The sequence below is a fragment of the Rhinolophus sinicus genome, chromosome 4 (genome assembly GCF_057876585.1).
Source record: "Rhinolophus sinicus isolate RSI-liver-muscle chromosome 4, RSI-T2T, whole genome shotgun sequence".
Lineage (NCBI taxonomy): Eukaryota > Metazoa > Chordata > Mammalia > Chiroptera > Rhinolophidae > Rhinolophus > Rhinolophus sinicus.
In genome coordinates, this window is record NC_142504.1 from 1,902,184 (window position 1) to 1,918,407 (window position 16,224).

A 16,224-nucleotide genomic window follows, 5' to 3' on the forward strand; every position below is an offset into this window, starting at 1 on the left:
TAATTGTATTGTTATTAAAATTATTTCAAGTGTGAGGGAAACATATATTAGTGGTGACATCCTTCCAGCCACACAGCCTGCCTTCCAAAAGACTGTCAGGTCATTCCATGGTGTGATCTCTTATTTCTGTGAGTCTTTAAAAAATTTCTGTGCTGTAGTAGGTGAGGGCATGTCAGTCTGAAGGTCAAGGGTGAATTGTTCGGTATAATACAGGGCCGGGGCAGGTGCAGGGGGGTGGACGTGTGTGCTCCTTGAGGAAGGAGGCAGCAGCGGGGTTCCAGCCATTTCCTGGGAGAACTCCTGCAAGGATTTCCCGAGACAGTCCCTCCTGGCTTGAGTTCACTTCACACAGAGCCAGCTGGGTCTCTTCCCATTTTTGAGCAAGGATGCTCTGTCCGATACAGAGAACTTCCTAATATGGGGCTGGGTTTTAGGTTTCAAAGCTTTGGAGGAAAAAGGGGCCGTTCCTTGTCCTGAGATGCTGGGAAGCCTCCTGGTTCAGCAGGATTTTCAGCTACAAAGCGTGAGATGTGCTCAGAATCCATTAAGGACTTTAAAAGGATTAATGAGAATAACGGGAAGAATTCAGAAGAAAAATGCAGCATGACAGGTATTCTTATGTTCAAAGGTAACCTAATTTTTCTTAAAATAGTTTTAGTTTCAAGCGCTCTATTCTGCCCACGATTCTGCACTGTCTGAATTGCCCTCAATATATATGCTTGTCTCTGATGTTGATAATTCATGTGTTAGCCCAATGCAAAATATTGGGGTAAATGAGCATATTTTATCCAGTCGTTTCCTCTCCTGTGGGCTACTACATTCCTCTTGCTTTTCACACTGTTTAAATTGAAAAATTATTATGTAAATCCCGATGTGCTTGAACGCATGTGATGGTTTCTCCTTTCAGGTCTCTTCTTCAATCAATTAAAATCTCTCTCTGCCTTTCACACAGCACCACCCTACCCCAATCAGGCACACACACTGGCTTCCACCCCAGGCAAGAGCGATGTGAGGGACGACTCTCAGTTCATGTATGTCAACTTGATTGCAGCCATCTGTGCTCTGCACAAATGTCACTGCAGCCCAAGCACGGAGGAAAGACTGACTGTGGACTAAGGACAGAGGGCCAATGGTGGTGCAGGAGAGAGACAGTAAGGGGTTAAATCAGGGCAGTGACTGTGTCTGTGAGAGCGGGGAGTAAAGCTCCCTCTGTGAGCGACACAAGGTCCTAGGAGGGCAAGTTTCGTGGGGCGGCACGGCGGGGTGGACGTGGGAGGCACCACCAGTGAGCTTCTGGTTGGCGCACTCCCAGAGCCACTGGTGTCATAGGCTGTTTGCCATGGAAGCTCCTCTCCAGGACTCACACTGGCTTTTTGGATTTCATGATCTGGGTGCATAATTCAGGACTTGCCACAGAGCAGGGCGCTCCTGTGATACCAATCGCCTCCACAAGTAGCGTGGTTCCCCGTGAGTTCTAGAAACCTCTACGCTGAGTTCAAATGTGAGTCCTTGCAGTCTGTACTAACTGGCCTGTGCCAGACGTTGTTGTCACAGGGTCACAGGGTCTTCCACAGCCGTCCTCATCCCCTTCTCCCACGGCCGTATTCCTCCGTAGACGTTCACAAAGCCAGACCTCAGTCTCCCCAAAACTCTGCTCATCACAGTAGAGCCGCGGCCGCCAGTTTCTCCCCCTTTTACCTCAAATCTTTGTCCTCTAGCTCTTTGCTGGGCCTTTCTATTTTTCATTTGTGTCAAGAGCATTTGTCATTGTTTGTTTAAAGTTCACATACACTGGTTGTCTTTTTTTCTTCTAGTTTAAGGTCTTCTAGGTGCTTATGACGACAAGTGCTTTTTGATTGGAGTGGTAACTAGGCATTTTCGTGTTATGTGAGGAGAATTCTGGATGATACTTAGACTTTCTGATGTAATTGGATTTCTCTGACAGTCTCCAGTAGGGGAAGGAGAGGGTGATGTCGCCCGATTAGCAGGAGTGGAGCTGGAAATGCCGGTCCTTTCCCCAGGGGCACCCCTCATTGCTGCCGGGTGGGGCGGGAGTTTGCCTGTGCCGTGTGCTCCCCGCTGACACCGTGGGCCTGGGTGCCACGAATCCCCCACTCCGTGTGTGGCCCTCTCTCCCAACAGCCCGCTTCGGTGTTGGGCACCCTTCACAGCTTGTCAAGGGTGGAGTCAAGGCTGCCCACTGAGTCCTGGTGACAGGTGGGGCAGGGCTGCCGGGGTACCTGGGGGGTGTGGTTGAAGTGGCTACTCTGTAAAAGGTCGCTCGCTGTCTCCCTCGGCTGCCCTCTCCCTGGTCTTCAGCTGGAGCGAGATGGCTTCTGTTGGGGCTTACTTTGTCTGCACCCTTGGGCATTTCGGGGTAGCCAGCTCCTTCAGCGACACGTCGGTGTACGAGGCTGGCTCCTGCTGACTGTATTCCTGGCGGGAATTCTGTGCCTGGCCCCGCGATGGCCCAGCCAAGGTCCTGGCTGCGATGAGCCCTCGGTTCCCAGCACCTTCTCATGACCTCGCCCATTGATACCCCAAGAAAAGGCTCTACTCAGTGTTAGAGGAAGTAGAAATTAGACCATGACTTGTAAAGAAAACAGTGTGAAAGCTTAGAATAGAGGATACTGAAAATGTAGGGTGGGGCTGGGGATAAAAATGCATGTAAAATGTAACTTCACTGAAAACCTATCTCGTTACTCAGAAGTGGGTCGTCTACATTTAATCACAGGGACGTAACATTGAATATTAACCTAACCCATAGCTGTACTGGGAAGGTGGGAGGAGGTGAAGCGTGTGTGTCTGTGTGTGTCTGTGTGTGGTATTGAACAACTAAATCCTCATTTTCAATAGTCAGTGCTGAAAAGTGAAAAACAGGAAATCATGGCAATGCCTGTTGTTTAGAAATGTGGGTGGACCTACATCATAGTCATAAGAAGAGGCTACAGATTAAAGTGGGTGCCCCTCGCAGTGGGAATTAGCAATGGGGAAAAGATGTAATGAGGAAAGGCTTTTTTCTTTGTTATTTTCTTGTTTTATTTAAAAAACCCACACATGTGTTCTTTGATAAAAATAAAATGTAAGGTAAAAATAAACGCAATTGCTAGGAGCTTAGGATAAGTGAAAACTTCTCGAAACACTTGTGATTCTCACGTGGTCCTACTGCACCAGCTTTCCAGAGGTGAGTAAGGCCCTGGGAAGCTCAGGAACCCGCCGTGCCCGCTTCCCCTTGGAGAGGACCTCAGAGCCAGGCCTTACAGCCCGTCTGCCTGAGTCTAGGGCCAATCTGTACAATCTCCTCTTGGAAGGTGGGTGGAGAGAGCCGTAGTGGGGACTTGGGTTAACTAATGTCCAGCGATCACCTCAGGGCCCCAGAGACCCAGGTTCCCACTGGCTGTAGGGATGTAATCCAGTCCCACCCGACGGCAGGGGGCACGCAGAAGGCGGTGGTGGGGGCTCCATCAGCATGAAGAGATGACCTGAGTAGGAGTAAAAGCACTGAGCAGTGAACAAAAGTGAGCCGGTTAGGGTGCCAGTAAGGCCTCTGTCAGGTCCGCTTGCAGCAAAACATTACTGTTTTCTAGACACGAGTTTAGTCTGAACTAATTAGCAAACTCACATATAAACAAGCCAAGGAAAACCAGGTCCTTTGGGTCCTTTGTAAGATTAGTCAATCCCGGTCCCGTGGCGTCCTGATTGATGTTAGTTAGCGCCAAAAGAGGCATTTTCTGTGAGTCTCGCATCCGTCCCTCCGTCCCTCTGAGCCAGTTAGCAAGGTGTGCAGCTCCCGCGGGGAATGCCTGCTGTGCAATGACGGGTCTCTCCTTGTTTGTGCCCATCTGCCATGTTGGGGCTTCACCTGTACTGCTTGCTAGATCGTTTTATTTGAGAGACAATAATAATACTGCAGGCCCTTCCATGGCTATTGAGGAATTGCCTGCTTATTGCACACTTAACTCAAGTGCTTCTCTGTAGCACATGGGACTTTCAAGAAAACAATGGTGAGACGAGCTGTTGGCAAGTGCGTCCTGTGGCACCTGGATGCCGTGTCAAGCCTGTGTGATTCGCAGCCGACTTTTGTTTTTCCTTTTCATCTTCCCAATGCTTAGCAAACTACTTTTGTGTCCTGGGCTCTGAGCTGGGTGCTGGGGCTGCCAAGATGCACACCAGACAGTCACCCTGACTTCAGGTGGGTGGTGTTGGTTCTGATGTGCAGGGAGGAAGCATGAAAGGGCAGGGGTGGGGGCTGAGGGAGGGGGCAGGGAGTGCAGGGCAGTCGGCAGTGCTGACCCATCTCTTTACGCAGGTTAATTACTCTGCCCACCTTTTGTTTTGAGGACCAATAATGAATAACTTGTTTTTTTTAGTCAAGGAGACTCACAGAAATTACTAGTGTTGAGAGACTTTTATATGAAGGTGACATATTCCAACTGCAACATTTAAGAATAGACATTTTGACCTAAGGTTGAAACCCAGGAGTCATGCCTCCGAATCTGGTGATCTTTCTGAAACTTTGATTTGGGGAATGAGATGTGTTGGGTTGCACCCCGTTTTACAGTCTCTGTTATGCCGGAAGCCCAGTCCAGTCCTTATGAGGTAGACGTGCAGAGGACAGCTGGCCGTGGGCGGCACGCTGGAGGGCATGGAGTGTGGGGGCAGGGAGAGGCTCGAACGAGCCTCTCGTGAAAGACTGTCTGGCACTTTGCTCAAAAGCGGTTTAGTCGTAAGAGGAACACACTAAATTAGACGTAATTGCATCTGTTCAGTACAGAAATTTCATGTCCTGTTTCCCAGCTCACCTTTTAATTTGTACCCAAAGCCCGGGGAGTAGGTTTGCAAATGCTGTATAAACATAAATGTTGCACGTAATTGCACAATATCAGCATATTATGAAATTGATATACTTTACTGCTTCATTAGGGTGATAATATTTTAATTGAAAATGAGAAAGTAGTGAATAGTCTTAGAGGCCGGAATGAGAGGCAGATAATAAAGTGGGTGAGGTGACTGCATCTGGGTAGTGTCCTGACGGCGGTGGGCTGCTAGGCCGGGTGTCTGAGGATCTGAGAGGACGATGCCATCGGCCTACGGGAGTTTCCTGCTAATGCGAGATCCTCTCGGGCTCTCTCAGGGAGTCCTGCACAAAGGCTGTTTCTCACTTGTTTGGAACGCAGTGCTCACATCTTTCGTATACGGAGAAACAACGGGACTGAAACTCATGTCTCTGACTTTATGAAACAAGCAGCAAGTGAGGTGAGCCAGCTTAGGGAGAGGAAGTTGTGTGGGAGGCACGTCCCCATACGAGGTGCGGTGCTGAGTGTAAGTCCTACCAGGTGATGGTGTTTTCTGTCTCCCCACGACCGGTACGCAGGTGTCAGTATTCTGGACTTACAGGGAGACTAAGCCACATTCCAGGGCACAGAGATACGAAGACTGGCTCTCCACACCGAAGAATGACAGTGATACAGGGCCAGACCCTGTTCCCCAAACTTCGGGCCATTTGTACTGGAGAAGCATAAAGAATACCACTGAAGTATCCGGGAGCGGTCATTTTCCTGTAAGAATACGTGTGCTTTATCTTCCAACACCCATTCGTCTTGGAAATGAATGGTTCTAGTTGTCCACGAGAGCTAATGACGTGTGGACAGAACAGTCAGAAAGTACCCTAGTAATGACATCGTGTTGTCCTTCAGCAGATGACTCTTTGATATGGAAGCCAGCAGTGCCCTTGGAGGAAGAGCACCGGGGCAGGGCCACAGCCCTGTGGGGCAGCGGTGCAGAAAGGAGATTGGACCAATGTGGAAATGCATATGAAGCCTCTGACAGAGGGTGACAGGAAAAGGAAAGGGAGGCGTCAGGTGAGTTTTGAGAGGCTTATCCAGACTGTAGGGTCAGGACAAGAAATGAGAGAGTCTGCTGACCTAAGAGCATGCCAGGGACGGGAGAGGCTGGACAGAGCAACAATGCTGGGTGAGGGGCAGAGGGAGCCCTGGGCACCGCTGGTGGGATGTAAATTGGTGCAGCCACTACGGAAAACAGTGTGGAGGCTCCTCAAGAAATTAAACCTAGAGCCACCTTATGACCCAGCAATCCCACTCCTGGGTACTTATCTGAAGGAACTGAGATCAGGACATTGAAGAGATTCTGCACCCCTGTGTTCACTGCAGCATAAAACACAAGCGTGTTTAAATGAGGACATGGGAGAAGGAGAAACTTGAGAAATTACATCAGATAAGGAATCAGGGTCTAAATTAGGTTTAAGGCTTTGTCACGCGTGTGGGGGGCAGACTTTCAGAGCCACTCTCTGAATGGACAGTTAAAGAGCAGGAATGGTAAGAGCAGAGAAGCAGGCCCTGTGCTGGGGCACGTTTTTCAGGAGATCAAATTCAGTGGAGACCAGGCTGCAGTCTTCAGGGGATACACAGGAGAAACCCCGAGAGCTGCAGGGTAGAGACGTGGGAGTAAGTGTGCTTTTAATCCCCAATCCACCAAAATACAGGTTGACATTCATTTGAGAGGATGAAAAGAAGCAACAGTTTCATTGTGTGATCACAGCATCTTAATTGTCAAAAACTGCAGTGACTGGAGCGAAGAATCAATGCTAAATTCTACTGCTTTGTCACCATTTCATCATCCACATATGACTTTCGATCACCTAAAATAGACCAGTGTATCAGGTCATACGTTCAGTTCTAGAAAGACAGAAAGATGGAGTCACTGTGAATGGCTGCAGTCCTGTGTGTGCTCCTGTGGAAGCGGGAGAAGAGGTTAGACTCACAGGTGCCACACAGAAGTGTGTGCTGTAAAGGAAACTTGTGGGCGAGAGGGCAGCAGGCCTGGTTTTGCCGCTGGGTGAAGAGTAGAAACAGTCAGGGTGTCAGGAGCTTCACCCATCTCCAAATGAGCCTGTCCTCCTTTTGGGTAATTTGACACAGTCACTCACTGGGGTAACAAAATTACTGATTTTCCCACAGATTATTCAATGCCAAGAAAGAAAATCATATGTTCTGATGTAATCCAGTAACTTAAGGACAGTAATTTGCTAGCTTCTAAAGGCAGAATTGTAAAAATACTTCTTAAATCTGTGTTCCAATTTGTGACGAGTCACAGGACACCGTCCCAGTAGCACAGCGAGGGCCCTTCCTGGAGCAGCAGCAGGCCCTCCCCCAGCCCCCATGGGCGAACTCCGACATTATGGGGAGAATGGGACCTTCTGCGTGGAGACCCTTGGGCCACATTGTCGACTTCCTGAGTGAGAGGTCTGAGGATAAACCCCAGGCTCGGCCCTGACGATAAAGGCCTTCAGAGCAGATGCTGACGCTCGGCTGAAGGGAGCAACTTGTGTTCTAGGGGCCTGAGAGCCTTGGTCTCCAAGCCAGTTCATGGCTCTTGTCATGGATTTCAGCAGACTTTTATCTGTCTCAGCCCGTCTCTCCTGCAGACTCAGCTGCTGCAAAGCTGTCAGAGTCATCTTTCTAACTGGGTCCTCGATAATGCTGCTTCTGGGCTCAGTCACTGTTTCCTCTGATCTACAGGGTCCTAAGACACGCGATCTGCTTTCATCCCGACCTTGGGTGCAGTGTGTTCCTGTCAGACCCGACTGACAGCTGTGAGCCTGCGCTTGACTCAGGTAAGCACGCGCTTCGCACCCCTGATACTGTGTCACCACTACACTTAGTGACTCGCCTGCATCATGGCTCCTATGTGGAATGATAATTCTTATCCGTGCACATTGCTGTAGGAAGAAATGAACAACTTCTTAGTGGCCTTTTAAACAGAACGTAAGCTACTGTAATAAGCATTTGAGAGTACTGTTTTGGGGACAGTGTTTGATGGGCAGTGATTGGACGTTTGAAAGCATTGAGAGAGGAAGTGATGGCTTTGGCTGCCCTGGGAAGCTTCACAGGCTGTGCCCAATCCCTCTCCCTCTCTGAAATCAGCGGTCTCTATGGCCTTGCCCTTCCTCAGTCCTCTGCCTTCCTGGTTGCCTTTTATCCTGAGCAGTTTGCATAGTGTTACCCAGACCTCTAAGTAAGATTGAGAGGGAAAAACATCCATCTTCCGTCTTGAGCTCAGCTCTGTAATTGCAGGATCTGCCTGGAGGCGGTCGACTCGCCCAGAGCCCTTCTTTGCTGGAGGCTGAGATGGGGTTTCTTGGTTTCTCGGGGGGCATCCTCTCCTTTGCAGAGTGAGGAGGCAGAGATGAAAGATGGCTTTGAGCTTCAGCTACACATCAGAGCAGAAGGGTGGTGGCTGCCAGCCTCAGAATTAGCGCTGAGCCGCGTGGCTCTGCAGTGATTGGAAGTAGGTCAGGGGATGGCGGCCCTGGGCTTCCCAGTCTCAATATTCTAACAGTTTCTCGTCTTGTTCTCAGAACGTTTTCTTCTTCTCCTTCTGTGCATCTTTAGTCTGTATCTACGCTATCTGTACATATACAGAAACAAAATAGTTAAGAGATCTTTAATATAGAAAATTGACGAGGGAACTTGACTTACAAGATAATAAAATACATTTAAATCATAACAGTAGTTATAAAACTGAGGTCGTTTTTGCAAAAAGAGATAAACAGACCAGTGGCTTGGAATACGAAGCCCTGAAACAGAAGCGAGCAGACATGAAAGTTAGTAACTGACAGACGTGCATCCTGAATCAATGCTGAGGCTGTGGAGTATTTAATGAATTATGTTGGGGAAATGATCCAGCAGGAAAATTTGGCTATTTTGCCATCACAATAAGTGTTACTGAAATACAAGTCAAATGGGATTTAAGACTCAGGTAACATCACCACGATGGTGGAGTAAGGGCCACTGGCCTCGTCCTCCCACAAAGACCAACAATTACACAGCTACCCAAGAGCAAAAGCAGTTCTGGGGTTCTTTTCAAAACCGCCAGCAACACAGTGAAACAAAAAGCTTGGAATCGTCACACAAAAAGGGAAGGAAGTGGGGTTCATGGTGCCTGTATCGTCGCAGCCCTGGCTGCCCTGCTCAGCACCAACTGGGAGCTTGTCCCTCGCCAGGAGCGCCAGGAGCGGACGGCTTCCCTGCCTCTGGGGCACCGCATGGAGGTTTCACCGCACGCAGCCCAGCATTGCTGAGGCATATGCGATGGCTCGATGGCTCGGAACAAGGGAGAGACACAGGGGACCAGCTTCTGAGAGGGAGACCAGTCAGCGGTCCAGAGCAGGCCACCAAGCCCAGTGTCCTGTGGGAAGGCCAACCCGGGAAGGAGGGTAGGAAAACCATAACAAAAGCCACCAGGAGTCTTGCAAGGATTCCATAAACAAGTGTTGCATAAGACTCTTAGGTGACAGGCTTACCCCATCTTTTTGCAACCAAGAAGCAGTAAAACCCGGCAGCTTTTCCTAACCTAAGATATAAAATCAAAGCGATTTCACCTATTATAATCATTGTGGTGTTAACTAAATTTACCATGAATAGTTTACACCTTTTCTATGAGTAATTAATGCCCTTTACTAGATTTCTTCATGTTATTTATTCAGTTTTTGTTTTTTTTCAGTTTCCTCTTTTTTTTATTTTCCAATTACAGTTGACATTCAGTATTATTTTACATTGATTTCAGATATATTTTAAACTACTATAGTAAATACTTTTTATACTGTAATGGAGCTTCTTCAAAATGAGCAAAAATTTTGCTCTGGATTTCCTCCCAATGTAACTTTGTTATGTGGTTCTCTGCTGAATGGCTTGAGCCTGTCAGGTGAGTCACAGGTCTTTGCTTTGGAGGTACTTTCCATAGGTGCCCCACGTACAATGACACCCCCTGTGGGTCTCCTCCTCTGGTGCTGGCTCATGTTTTTATTTTATTATTCTAGCCCTCTCCTCTAGTAAGTAGAATATCAGCTTCTTGAAGGCAGTTGCCAGCTGTTTGTGGGTGTGTCTGGAAAGCTCTAAATGGCTGTGATGTAAAGGCTTGGCCCCAGGCTCCTCAGGAAGAGCTCCTAAGTCGTCTGTCAGGGGCCTGGGGCAGGGGCGCGGCCACGGCTGTCTAGATCTCCACTGGGAGTCTTGTTCTCTCTGAGCCCTCATAGCGACTATGGTCTTTCTTAGGGGCTAACAGCTCCATGTCCCAGCGCTGGCTGCATTTTGGAGCCGTTCAACCACGCGGAGGACCAGCATGCAAACCCCGGTGCCAGTGTTTGGTTTGCTTTTTTCTGAATGCGGCAGAATTCCTGTGCTCTCTTTGAGTATCTCTTTGGGCGAGAGTTCTAACACACCCAGTTCAAGCACAGCCCGGGGAGGCTGGGTTAGGGTAGGCCAGGCAGGGCCTCGCATTGTCAGGGCCAGAGGGTTCTCAGACCACAGGCCTGTGGCCCTGCCGGGCCCACTGGCCACATTTCTCCATCCATGATAATTTTATCTAGAAGGGCCTCTGTCTCCTCATGAGCTGGGCATTTCTAGAAGGTGTTCTAGTCATGTTTGTACTCAAATGGCGGGTGAGTTCCACAGTCATTGGGTTTCTGGTCCCAGGGGATGTGATGGAGTGACTCCTTCGAGACCGCAGAGAGGCAGCTCGCAGCCTGTTCTGCCCGATGTGACATGGGAACCTCCCGGGCGCACTGGGGTCTCTCTCCACATGGCAGCTCACTGGCTGAAGTCCAAGTCGGCCTAAACAGCAAAGGCCCAGATCACAGTCCCCAAAGTAGAAGGAAGCACCAGGCGAGAGCAACACTTCAATGCAGCACCCTATCCCTGTCCCTGGTTCTCAGGAGGAGATACAGAGTTCATACAAACAGATGCAAATGGGCCTACGGGGGGGGGGGGGGGGGTCCACACCGAGACCATCACAGGGTTCTGGGGGCCATCTCTTCCCTGCAGTCCCCGGGTGTGCAGCTGCCACCAGCTGTGTCTCCATCAGCGTTTTAGCTCCTGACACTCGCGAGCCCATTTTCAGTAATGTCCTTCCTGCTGATGTAGGCAGCAGCCCGGAAATGACATTTGTAAAGCACGCATGCTGCCATGATTCTAGGACAGTGATAAGTACCGCTTCTCGAAAAATATATTTATCTTAAATGTGAGCGTGCTAATTGCAGAACTTAAAAATGCAATATGAGAACTGTTTCCCAAATCCCTTGTAGCCATAAAATCACTGGTAAATTTTATTGTTTCTTCACAGTTTTCTCTAAGTGCAGTTTTAATTCATAGTGGTTATCATGCTTTAATTAAGTTGTATCGTGCTTTTCCTCTTACGTGAGAGCAGGATTCCATTTGATAAACATCATTTTAATTGGCTGCTTCTGACTGCTTTGAACAATCCTACCGCAGTGGAATCCGTCAGCCCCTCCTTTGGGGGTGTTTTGTCTGTGATTTGAATCGGAAATGTTGATATTGTTATTGCTATGGTCTGGCTGTTTATGTCCCCAAACTCATGTGTTGAAATCATCAGGCCTAGTGAGGTGTTAGGAGGTGGGGCCTCTGAGAGGGGCTTGGGTCTCGAGGGTGCAGCCCTCATGAATTGAATTAGTGACCTTATAAAGGAAGCTCAAGACATACTCAATCCCTGTAAGTACCACAGTCCCCTGGTGTTTTGCACAGTGAGGTGAGCAGTTCAGGTGCAGATGACTTGGGTGGGACAGTTGTTGCTAACTACAAAGTATTTCTTGCCTGCTCAGAAAGGCCTATGCACAGCTGAGGCGGTGCCCACACCAAGGGGACAACTTCATGTGTACCGGGGTCGTCTTATTCCAGGCACGACGAGGGTCCTGAGGGGAAGCACGTGTGTGACCTATTAATTAATAACTCTATCTATCTATGGGTAGATAGAAATCCATTTATGCTATAAATGTAGATTATGGATTTTCACCTTTGTCTTTAGTGCAAGCCTAAGGCATGTTGGGTACTCATGGTGATTAGCAAACTGGTTAGTTAATGGATGAGAGGTCCTCGCATAAACCTGGAGATTGGGCCCTAGGCAGTCTCCCCGCACTTTGTCATGCGTCATCGCGCAGCCGGCTGTGGCCCACACAGCTGCGAGGTGGCCTGGCTAGAGCACAGGGGCCGGGCAGCCTCCACCGTCTGCATTGTCTGCTCCAGGCTCTGCTCTGTCTTTGCCTCCTGTTTTCTCTTCAATATGGATAAGACAAAATCTGTAACCTTCCTAACAAGATAAGGAGGATGTACTTTTATATTCAGAGGCAGGTTAGATTGAAGTCAGGAAGAGAGACAAGGGACAGTCACATAACTCACACAGGCACGGTAGCCGCTAGGAAAACACTATCTCTTTTTCCCCTTTAGAAACCAGTTGCTGTCTTTCATAAAGAGCTTGTGTAAGGAAAACCAGCGGATTAAAACGTACGCGGTGGAGCCTGCCTGACTGTCACCAGTAATCAGAAGGTTTGATCTGCAGTCCTTACCACAGTCTCATTTGTACAAGGCATGCGGTTCTTTAAGTTGTGCAGATATTAACAATCATGTGCACTTGACCTCTCCCCCACCAGCTGGTCCCCTTCTGCCACTCCCCTGCCCAGGCCATCGGCCTCCTTGTGACAAAGGGCTCTACTGACCCCTGACTGATGGACGGAAGTCCAGACACCTTGTTCCACAAACCAGATAAAATGCATGTAGTCTCTTTCTTTCATACCCTGTGTTCGCTGTTATGTCACTTGAGGTGACACTGCCTTCTCCCTCTGAGCACCACCTGTGCCTACTTTCAATCTGCATTTATTTTCCTCCCACCCTCTTACCTCAGAGACTTTCAGAAAGTGAGAAAACTATTAGAGACTTTGGAATGAATATACGTGCCTCCAATCTGTTGAAATCTTGTTTGCTGATATAAAGTCAGCTGGGTAGAGAGGGAACAGTATTAGACGTGTCCGTGAAGGATGACTCATAGTGACAATATGCGTCCTAGTCCACGGGTGGATTCCTTCAACAGTCACTCGGTTCTGTATAGTAACAACAGATACATGAAAGTTGATGGTCATAAAACAACCGTGATCAATTTTTGTCTGAACACAGTGTAACTGAAATGTCTTCACAGATTAAAAAAAGAAAAAAAAAACTTTCAAAAAATCCAGTGCACGTGTTGGACATATACCTTCATTGTAGGGACCTTCATGTCAGCTCTCACTGAACTCTCCTCTTATCTCACACCCGAGGGTTTCAAGGCTCTAAAGAAGCTCAGTGCTTAGAAGGTCTGCCCTCCCCACTTAGCCCCAGGCTGTCACACGCTGGCAGAATGTCTGCCCAGCCTGCACAAGGTATTAGATTTTCTGGCCTGGTATTATCTGGCTTGGTCTTGTGGAATTGCTGTTTTCTCACATGAAGGAAAGATGAGGCGATGGCCTCAGAGGACTTGTGTGCTCTGTCTGTCTTCTTATTGATGTGAGGGATCACAGCCTAGTCTGGGAATTCTGAACGAGTAAGTGAACAGAATATCAGAATGTACGATTTGTGTCTTTGCCAAGAAACAGAGAGCTATCAGGAGTCTGAGAGACTAATTTAAAAATACAAAACAAAAGCTGGTTCCTTTTCTCCAAAGGGGAAAAAACCACCTTCAACCCAGGGCTTTTTAAAGCTTCTTTTAGTTAGATAAAGTGGAATGCTGAAGACGATCGCTGGGAGAAGGGAAGAACAGCGTGTACACAGAGGCACGTTAGTGCAGGCAGGCCTGGGAGACGCTGCAATATAGTGGGAATTACAGTCCATCGAGACAGGTAGTTTGGTTTCCCAGTGCATGCAAATGTTATGTTTACACTATTCTGTAGTCTGTTAAGTGTGCAGTAGCATTACGTCTGAAATAAACAATGGACACACCTTAATTAAAAATACTTTATTGCTGAAAAACGCTAACCATTCTCAGAGCCTTCAGCCAGACAGTGACCTTTTGCTGGTGGAGGGTCTTACCTCCATGTTGATGGCTGCTGACTGATCAGGTGGTGGTTGCTGAAGGCTGGGGAGGCCGAGGCAGTTTATTAAAATAAGATCACAGTGAGGTTGGCCATAGTGATTGACTCTTCCTTCCATGAACAACTTCTCTGAAGCATGTGATGCTGTTTGATAGCATTTTACCCACAGTAGAACCTCTTTCAAAAGTGGAGTCAATCCTCTCAAACCCTGCCCTGCTTTATCAACTAAGTTTGTATAATATTCTGTTAATAAATCCGTTGTCATTTTAACAATCGTCACAGCATCTTCACCAGGAGTAGATTTCATTTCAAGAAACCACGTTAGCTGCTCATCCATAAGAAGCCACTCCTCCTCTGTTGTAATTTTATCACGAGATTGCAACTCATTTGCACCTTTAGGCTTTACGTCTAATCCCAGTTCTTGTGCTGTTCCCACCACGCCTGCTGTCACGCTGTCCACTGAGCCTTGAACCCTCAAAGTCATCTGTGAGTGTTGGAATCCGTTTCTTCCAAACTCCTATTAATGTTGATATGTTGACCTCTACCCATGAATCACAAACGTTCTGAATGGCATCTAGAAAGGTGACTCCTTTCCAGAAGGTTTTCAATTCACTTTTCCCAGATTCATCAGAGGAATCAACACCTATGGCCGCTGAAGCCTGGTGAGGTGTGTTTCTTAAATAATAAGACTTGAAAGTCGAAATTACTTCTTGATCCATGGGCTGCAGAATGGATGTTGGGTTATCAGGCATGAAAACAACATTTATCTCATTGCCCATCTCTGTCAGACCTCTTGGGTCACCAGGTGCATTGTCAGTGAGCAGTCGTATTTTGAAAGGAATCTTTTTTTCTGAACAGACTAGGTCTCAACAGTGGGCTTAAAATATATTCAGTAAACCATGTTGTAAACAGATGTGTCTGTTATGTTGTTTCATTTGCAGAGCATGGGCAGAGTAGATTTAACACAGTTCCTAAGGGCCCTGGGATTTTCAGGATGGTGAATGAACACTGACTGTCTTCAGTGTAAAGTCACCAGCCGCATGAGTCCCTGACAAGAGAGTCAGCCTGTCCTTTGAAGCTTTGAAGCCAGACATTGACTTCTCCTCTCTAGCTGTGAAAGTCCGAGATGGCATCTTCTTTAAATAAGCGGCTGTTTTGTGCACATTGAAAATCATGAAGTATCTTAGCTGCACCTTTTGGACAAGTGGTTGCAGCTTCTCCGTCAGCACTTGCTGCTTCTCTTTGTACTTTTATGTATGAGGGCAGCAGCTTTCCCTAAACCTTGTGAACCAACCTCTGCCAGCTGCAAATATTTCTTTTGCCGCTTCCTCCTCTCAGCCTTCATAGAATTGAAGAGAGTTAGGGCCTTGCTCTGGATTAGGCTTTGGCTTAGGGGACATTGTGGCTGGTCCGATCTTCTATTCAGATCACTGAAACCTTCTCCATATCAGCGGTAAGGCTGTTTCGCTTTATTATCGTTTGTGCATTTATGGGAATAGCACTTTGAATTTCCTTCAAGAACTTTTCCTTTGCACTCACAACTTGGCTAACTGTTTGGTGCATGAGGCCCAGCTTTCAGCCTCTCTTGGCTTTCCACATGCCTTCCTCACTAAGCTTAGTCATTTCTAGCTTTTGATTTAAAGTGAGGGACCTAAGACTCTTCCTTCCACTTAAACACTTAGAGGCCATTGTAGGATTAGTAATTGGCCTGATTTCAATATTGTTGTATCTCAGGGAACAGGGGGGATGAGGGAGGGAGACGGGGGAATGGCTGGTCAGTGGAGCAGTCAGAACACACACATTTATCCATTAAGTTTTCTGTCTTATATGGGTGCAGTTCCTGGTGCCCCAAAACAATTATGATAGTAACATCAAAGATGAGTGATCACAGATCCCTGTAACAAATATAGTGATAATGAAAAAGTTTGAAATATTGTGAGAATTCCCAAATTGTGACGCAGAAACAAAGTGAGCAAATACTGTTGGAAAAATGGTGCCCATAGACTTGCTCGAAGCAGGGTCATCACAAACCTTCAGTTGCAAAACCACGGCATCTGCGAAGCACAATGAAGTGAAGCACAATATACTGAGCTGAGCCTGTATTCAGGGGGCTTTGCTAGGTGTGTCTTATTTTCAGGAAGTGTGCATAGCTCAAGAGCGCTGCTGTCTTTTTGCTTTTCAGTAGCAATAAAGTGAGAAACATAAAATTCCCAAGTCATACCAACCACCTTTAATTTATCATTTGGAAAATGAATTTGGCAAAATGAAAAAAAAATCATATATGGTATTTAACCAATGTTTTGTCTCAACATTCAATGATGATGGAAGCTATAAACAATCAAAACGGACACATT

At 47.5% G+C, this 16,224-nt stretch overlaps 1 long non-coding RNA gene across 1 annotated transcript in view; it reads left to right on the forward strand.

The window, feature by feature from the left end:
* Window positions 1–305: 305 nt before the first annotated feature.
* LOC148758317 (uncharacterized) overlaps window positions 306–16,224 on the forward strand; it is a 191,534-nt gene continuing 175,615 nt past the window's right edge. The window contains exons 1-2 of the long non-coding RNA XR_016021009.1: window positions 306–628; window positions 7,539–7,633. This is a non-coding gene — a long non-coding RNA (uncharacterized LOC148758317). The remainder of the gene's footprint in view (window positions 629–7,538; window positions 7,634–16,224) is intronic.